This window comes from Mustelus asterias, chromosome 7 (genome assembly GCF_964213995.1).
Source record: "Mustelus asterias chromosome 7, sMusAst1.hap1.1, whole genome shotgun sequence".
NCBI classification, from domain to species: domain Eukaryota; kingdom Metazoa; phylum Chordata; class Chondrichthyes; order Carcharhiniformes; family Triakidae; genus Mustelus; species Mustelus asterias.
Window position 1 is genome coordinate 54,500,449 of NC_135807.1, and position 6,408 is coordinate 54,506,856.

At 48.7% G+C, this 6,408-nt stretch overlaps 1 non-coding gene across 1 annotated transcript; it reads left to right on the forward strand.

Moving 5' to 3' along the window:
- Positions 1 to 1,679: 1,679 nt before the first annotated feature.
- On the forward strand, positions 1,680 to 1,865 carry LOC144496203 (U2 spliceosomal RNA). Its single transcript, XR_013498390.1, has one exon. It is a non-coding gene; the product is annotated as a U2 spliceosomal RNA (small nuclear RNA).
- Positions 1,866 to 6,408: the final 4,543 nt, after the last annotated feature.

Sequence of the window (6,408 nt, forward strand, 5' to 3'; positions counted from 1 at the left end):
TTCACTCTCCTGCACACACCTTGACTTCTCCATCTCACCTCACATCCTGTGCAGCTCACATACTCACCGTGAACACGGCTCCACTTAGCACACCCACAGCCTTGCCACGTCTCATGCTCACACTCCTCTCATCTATGTTTATGCAGACCAAGTTCACCCATAATAAAAGAGAGAGGTCCAAGACCAATGGGGGTATGATGGAGATCTGAGCCAGTATGAGGAGCTTGCACTTCACCTGACTGGAGTGGACCAGTCTAGAGCAGGCTCGGGAACACAAACTGGTGAACACAGCACAGATTCTGATCTACAACAGGCGGAAGCAGGAAAATCCAATGTCACAGGCACTCGGAGGACTGCTGGAGGCCAGGATTCTGCTGAATTCCAGTCAGATGATATGTGCCTGGATTCAGTCTTAAGTAGCTGCAGCTAAAGGCAATGGAACATCAGATAGAATTATTTGATGGATTCCACATGTTCCAACATATGATGGAAGAGTCCTTCCATGTTCAGTCTGTTGTCATTACACCGGCATGCCAGCATACTGAAATCATCACTGGCAGGATGGTGGTCACTATGGAGACCTTCATTCGGAACATAGGGTCTGCTGCGGGCATTGATGGAATCTATCAGTGGCTACGCAACAGGAGGTCAGAGCACTATCATTCCAGATGGCCATTCTCCTGAGGGAGTCAATGCCCAGGCACTCAGAGGGACAAGGACCAGCAGTTAGACACACCCAGGTGGCTCTAGGTGTTTCAATCCCAGTTTCCTTTCCCTGTGATCCCATCACCTCCAGCTCCACAGACTGAGGAGGGTGCATCTATCTCACAGCAGGAGACCCAACACCATCCAGGAACCTCCAAGACTACTGCAGATCTTGACAAGCCTGCAGAAGAGGTAGGACAAAGGATGGCGGTATTTGAGACTCAAATACAAATTGCATGATGGAAAGTAACAGAATGAATGCAGTTTCCCCTGGTCTGTCACAACTGGGGGCAAATGAAAATGGAGGTATCCATTATCAGGAGAAGTGCAATGATAATTCACCCTTCTTTGTATAACTTCACACTTGCTCATCATCCTTTTTCTTTATCCATGGAAGTAAAAGCACAATGGAAATTCTTCTTTCCTCAAGAACATGAGGCGATTATGCATTTCTGCTGTTCTCAATTGGGCACAGTTGCAGTGGGATACAGCATTACCTCAGACACTGTATCTTTATGTTTTGCCATCTAGAATAGTACCTGCAGAAACGCAATGCTTGCTGATTTGCAAAATCTTCACCCTGGGAAAAAATAATCTGAATGCAGGACGTTGTTGATGCATTCAGGATTTTCATATCATCATCTTCACTGTGTGCCTCTGGCATCGCTACAGTTCCACAGAAATATCAAAGCATCATGGAGTGAGTAACATCTTTACAGACATCTGGATGAGAGTTCTAAAGCAGCAGTGAAGGTCACAATTATGGGAGGCTGTGAGGGAGCGAGGAAACAAGGGGGATGAATAAACACTGAACAGCGTTCGCTAACAAATGCTGTCATTTACACCATGCGATTGTAAACACTTATTTACAGGAATCTGTCAGTGTCAGTTTGAAGAGATTGTATGCTCTTTACAGAAGGGTGGTGATGCTTGACAGGACACATATCAGAATCACCCTACACGTTGCTCTCAAGTAAGCTTCTTGGCCTTTTGGCTAAGATCAAGTGTAGTATGGATTGCCTGCACTTGGTTGAGGTCATTAGGTTACGCTGAGGCTTCATATGTTTCATATGAAGCAATTTTTAAAAGCGGCATCTCGGCCTTTTGGCTAAGATGCAAATGAGCTCAAGTCTTGGAGGAGGAGTTTGCACATTCTCCTCGTGTCTGCGTGGGTTTCCTCCGGGTGCTCCGGTTTCCTCCCACAGTCCAAAGATGTGCGGGTTAGGTTGATTGGCCAGGTTAAAAATTGCCCCTTAGAGTCCTGGGATGTGTAGGTTAGAGGGATTAGCGGGTAAATATGTGGGGGTAGGGCCTGGGTGGGATTGTGGTCGGTGCAGACTCGATGGGCCGAATGGCCTCCTTCTGCACTGTAGGGTTTCTATGATTTCTATGAGGATCCTCCCCCTTCTCCAATCAGCTTGACTCATGTAGATCAGGCCCAGGACAGGGTGGTTTTGGTCTCCCGTCCTGTCTTGTCAGCCTGGATCTGAAATGTCTCAACTTGTTGAGACTCTGAATTGGATTTGATTTGATTGAATTGGAAAAGTATATTTTAAAAAAACCCATTGATTCATTTAGGGTGCCTAAGACTGGGGTGAAGTGGCTTCCTCTCAAAGTCTCAATCCACTCGCAGCTTTCACAAGAAAGGCTCACTGGGGTTTTGTGAGTGTTAATAATGAAGGTTTAAGTGGAGTGAAACTGTTCAGAGTTAGAAAAGTATAGCTGAGTGAATCAAGTTTTGACTGGTAGAATGAGGATCTTAAAAATGAAGATATTTTAGGAGATAGGATAACAGTTTAAAGGTCAGGTGTAATAAGGAAGAAGAACATTCTGTGCAGTATAAGAACTAGGAGCAGGAGTAGGCCATCTGGCCCCTCGAGCCTGCTCCGCCATTCAATAAGATCATGGCTGATCTTTTTGTGGACTCAGCTCCACTTACCCGCCCGCCCACCATAACCCTTAATTCCTTTACTGTTCAAAAATTTATCTATTCTTGCCTTAAAAACATTCAATGAGATAGCCTCAACTGCTTCACTGGGCAGGGAATTCCACAGATTCACAACCCTTTGTGTGAAGAAGTTCCTCCTCAACTCAGTCCTAAATCTGCTTCCCCTTATTTTGAGGCTATGCCCCCTAGTTCTAGTTTCACCCGCCAGTGGAAACAACATCCCTGCTTCTATCATATTTATTCCCTTCATAATCTTATATGTTTCTATAAGATCTTCCCTTATTCTTCTGAATTCCAATGAGTATAGCCCCAGAGTACTCAGTCTCCTCATAAGCCAACCCTCTCAACTCCGAAATCAACCTAGTGAATCTCCTCTGCACCTCTTCCAGTGCCAGTATACCCTTTCTCAAGTAAGGAGACCAAAACTGTACACAGTACACCAGCACCTTATACAGCTGCAACATAATCTCGCTGTTTTTAAACTCCATCCCTCTAGCAATGAAGGACAAAATTCCATTTGTCTTCTTAATTACCTGCTGCACCTGCAAACCAACTCCTTGAGATTCCTGCACAAGGACACCCAGGTCCCTCTGTACAGCAGCATGCTGCAATTTTTTACCATTTAAATAATGGTCCATTTTGCTGTTATTCCTACCAAAATGGATGACCTCACATTTACCAACATTGTACTCTATCTGCCAGACCCTTGCCCACTCACTTAGATTATCTATATCCCTTTGCAGACTTTCAGCATCCTCTGCACGCTTTACTCTTCCACCCAGCTTAGTGTCATCTGCGAATTTTGACACACTACACTTGGTCCCCAACTCCAAATCATCTATGTAAATCGTAAACAATTGCGGTCCCAACACTGATCCCTGAGGCACACCATTGGTCACTGATCGCCAACCAGAAAAACACCCATTTACCCCCACTCTTTGCTTTCTGTTAGTTAACCAATCCTCTATCCATGTTAATACATTACCCGTAACACTGTGCACCTTTATTTCACATAGCACTCTTTGATGCGGCACCTTGTCAAATGCCTTCTGGAAATCCAGATACACCACATCCACAGGTTCCCCATTGTCCGCTGCACATGTAATGTTCTCAAAGAATTCCACCAAATTAGTCAAACATAACCTGCCCTTCATGAACCCATGCTGCATCTTACCAATGGGACAATTTATATCCAGATGTCTCGCTATTTCTTCCTTGATGATAGATTCAAGCATTTTTCCTACTACAGAAGTTAAGCTAATCGGCCTATAGTTACCTGCCTTTTGTCTACCTCCTTTTTTAAACAGTTGCGTCACATTTGCTGTTTTCCAATCTGCGGGAATCACCCCAGAGTCCAGCGAATTTTGGTAAATTACCACTAGTGCATTTGCTATTTCCCCCGCCATCTCTTTTAGAACCCTGGGATGCATTCCGTCAGGACCAGGAGACTTGTCTACCTTTAGCCCCATTAGATACATCAGCCTTGACCAACTTATTCTTGGGGGGGGGATGTATTTCAATTTTCTCTCACTCAAGGGGGTCGATGAGTACGTTTTGGCACAATGTTAATCATGGATTTTTAAAAATAGCTGAAGTACGAAAGCAAACAACTTGCTGAGCAAAAAAACAATGTCAAAGTAATGAATTGATCATTAAAAAAATTAGGTATGAATGAAGATGACGATTAGAACGTGAAAGGGTAAGTGTGTGTGTGTGTGTCTCACTCCCGGGGGGCGAGAAATTCCCATCTCGCCCGCCACGGGAATCGTAGCGCACAGATGGGGGTGGGGTAGTGCAAAGGCCCGTTGACATTGGGGGGGTTTTCTGGTTTTGGGACGGCCGGAAAATCCCACTGACAGTCTCAGCATATTCACTCACTTACTTACTGTGAGGGTAGGTGAGAGTCGGGGGCAAAGGTGAATGAGAATCCTGAGACTGGGAGTGAATCAGACATGCATACTGTCCCCCTCTCTCTCTCACACGCACACACACGCCCTTCCCTCTCTCCCTCATGTGTACACTCACACTTGCCCCCCTCTGTCGCATGCACACTTACACTCTCTCCTTTCTCTCACCCACACTCACACTCTCTCCCCTTACACGGATGTACTCACACTCTGCTCTCTCTCACCTAAACATATTTACACTCTCCCTCCTCCCAGACACAGATTCACATTTTCTCTTCCCTGTCACATGCACACTCACACTTTCCTCTCTTCTACACATATGCACTCACACTCTGGTCTTTTTATCACACAAACGCACTTACAGTCTCTCGTCTCTCACACACAAATTCACGTTCTCCTATTTCTTGCTCCAAGGCCCACTCTCCCTCTCACTCCGAGGCTCACTCTCCCTCTCACTCCAAGGCTCACCTTTCCTCTCACTCCAAGACTCACCCTTCCTCTCACTCCGAGGCTCACTCTCACCCTCACTCTGAGCCCCACTCTCATCCTCACTCTAAGCCGCACTCTCCCTCTCACTCCAAGGCTCACCCTCCCTCTCACTCTGAGCCCCACTCTCCCTCTCACTTCAAGGCTCACTCTCTCTCTCACTCCAAGGCCTGCTCTCACCCTCACTCTCTCTCTCACTCCGAGGCCTGCTCTCACCCTCACTCTCTCTCTCACTCCGAGGCCTGCTCTCACCCTCACTCTCCCTCTCACTCCGAGGCCTGCTCTCACCCTCACTCTCCCTCTCACTCCGAGGCCTGCTCTCACCCTCACTCTCCCTCTCACTCCGAGGCCTGCTCTCACCCTCACTCTCTCTCTCACTCCGAGGCCTGCTCTCACCCTCACTCTCTCTCTCACTCCGAGGCCTGCTCTCACCCTCACTCTCTCTCTCACTCCGAGGCCTGCTCTCACCCTCACTCTCTCTCTCACTCCGAGGCCTGCTCTCACCCTCACTCTCCCTCTCACTCCAAGGCCTGCTCTCACCCTCACTCTCCCTCTCACTCCGCTCACCCTCAGTCTCTCTCTCTCACTCCGAGGCCTGCTCTCACCCTCACTCTCTCTCTCTCACTCCGAGGCCTGCTCTCACCCTCAGTCTCCCTCTCACTCCGAGGCCTGCTTTCACCCTCACTCTCTCTCTCACTCCGAGGCCTGCTCTCACCCTCACTCTCCCTCTCACTCCGAGGCCTGCTCTCACCCTTACTCTCTCTCTCACTCCGAGGCCTGCTCTCACCCTCACTCTCTCTCTCACTCCAAGACCTGCTCTCACCCTCACTCTCCCTCTCCCTCCGAGGCCTGCTCTCACCCTCACTCTCTCTCTCACTCCAAGACCTGCTCTCACCCTCACTCTCCCTCTCACTCCAAGACCTGCTCTCACCCTTACTCTCTCTCTCACTCCGAGGCCTGCTCTCACCCTCACTCTCTCTCTCACTCCAAGACCTGCTCTCACCCTCACTCTCCCTCTCACTCCGAGGCCTGCTCTCACCCTCACTCTCCCTCTCACTCTGAGGCCTGCTCTCACCCTCACTCTCTCTCTCACTCCAAGACCTGCTCTCACCCTCACTCTCCCTCTCACTCCGAGGCCTGCTCTCACCCTCACTCTCTCTCTCACTCCAAGACCTGCTCTCACCCTCACTCTCCCTCTCACTCTGAGGCCTGCTCACCCTCACTCTCCCTCTCACTCCGAGGCCTGCTCTCACCCTCACTCTCTCTCTCACTCCAAGACCTGCTCTCACCCTCACTCTCCCTCTCACTCCGAGGCCTGCTCTCACCCTCACTCTCCCTCTCACTCTGAGGCCTGCTCTCACC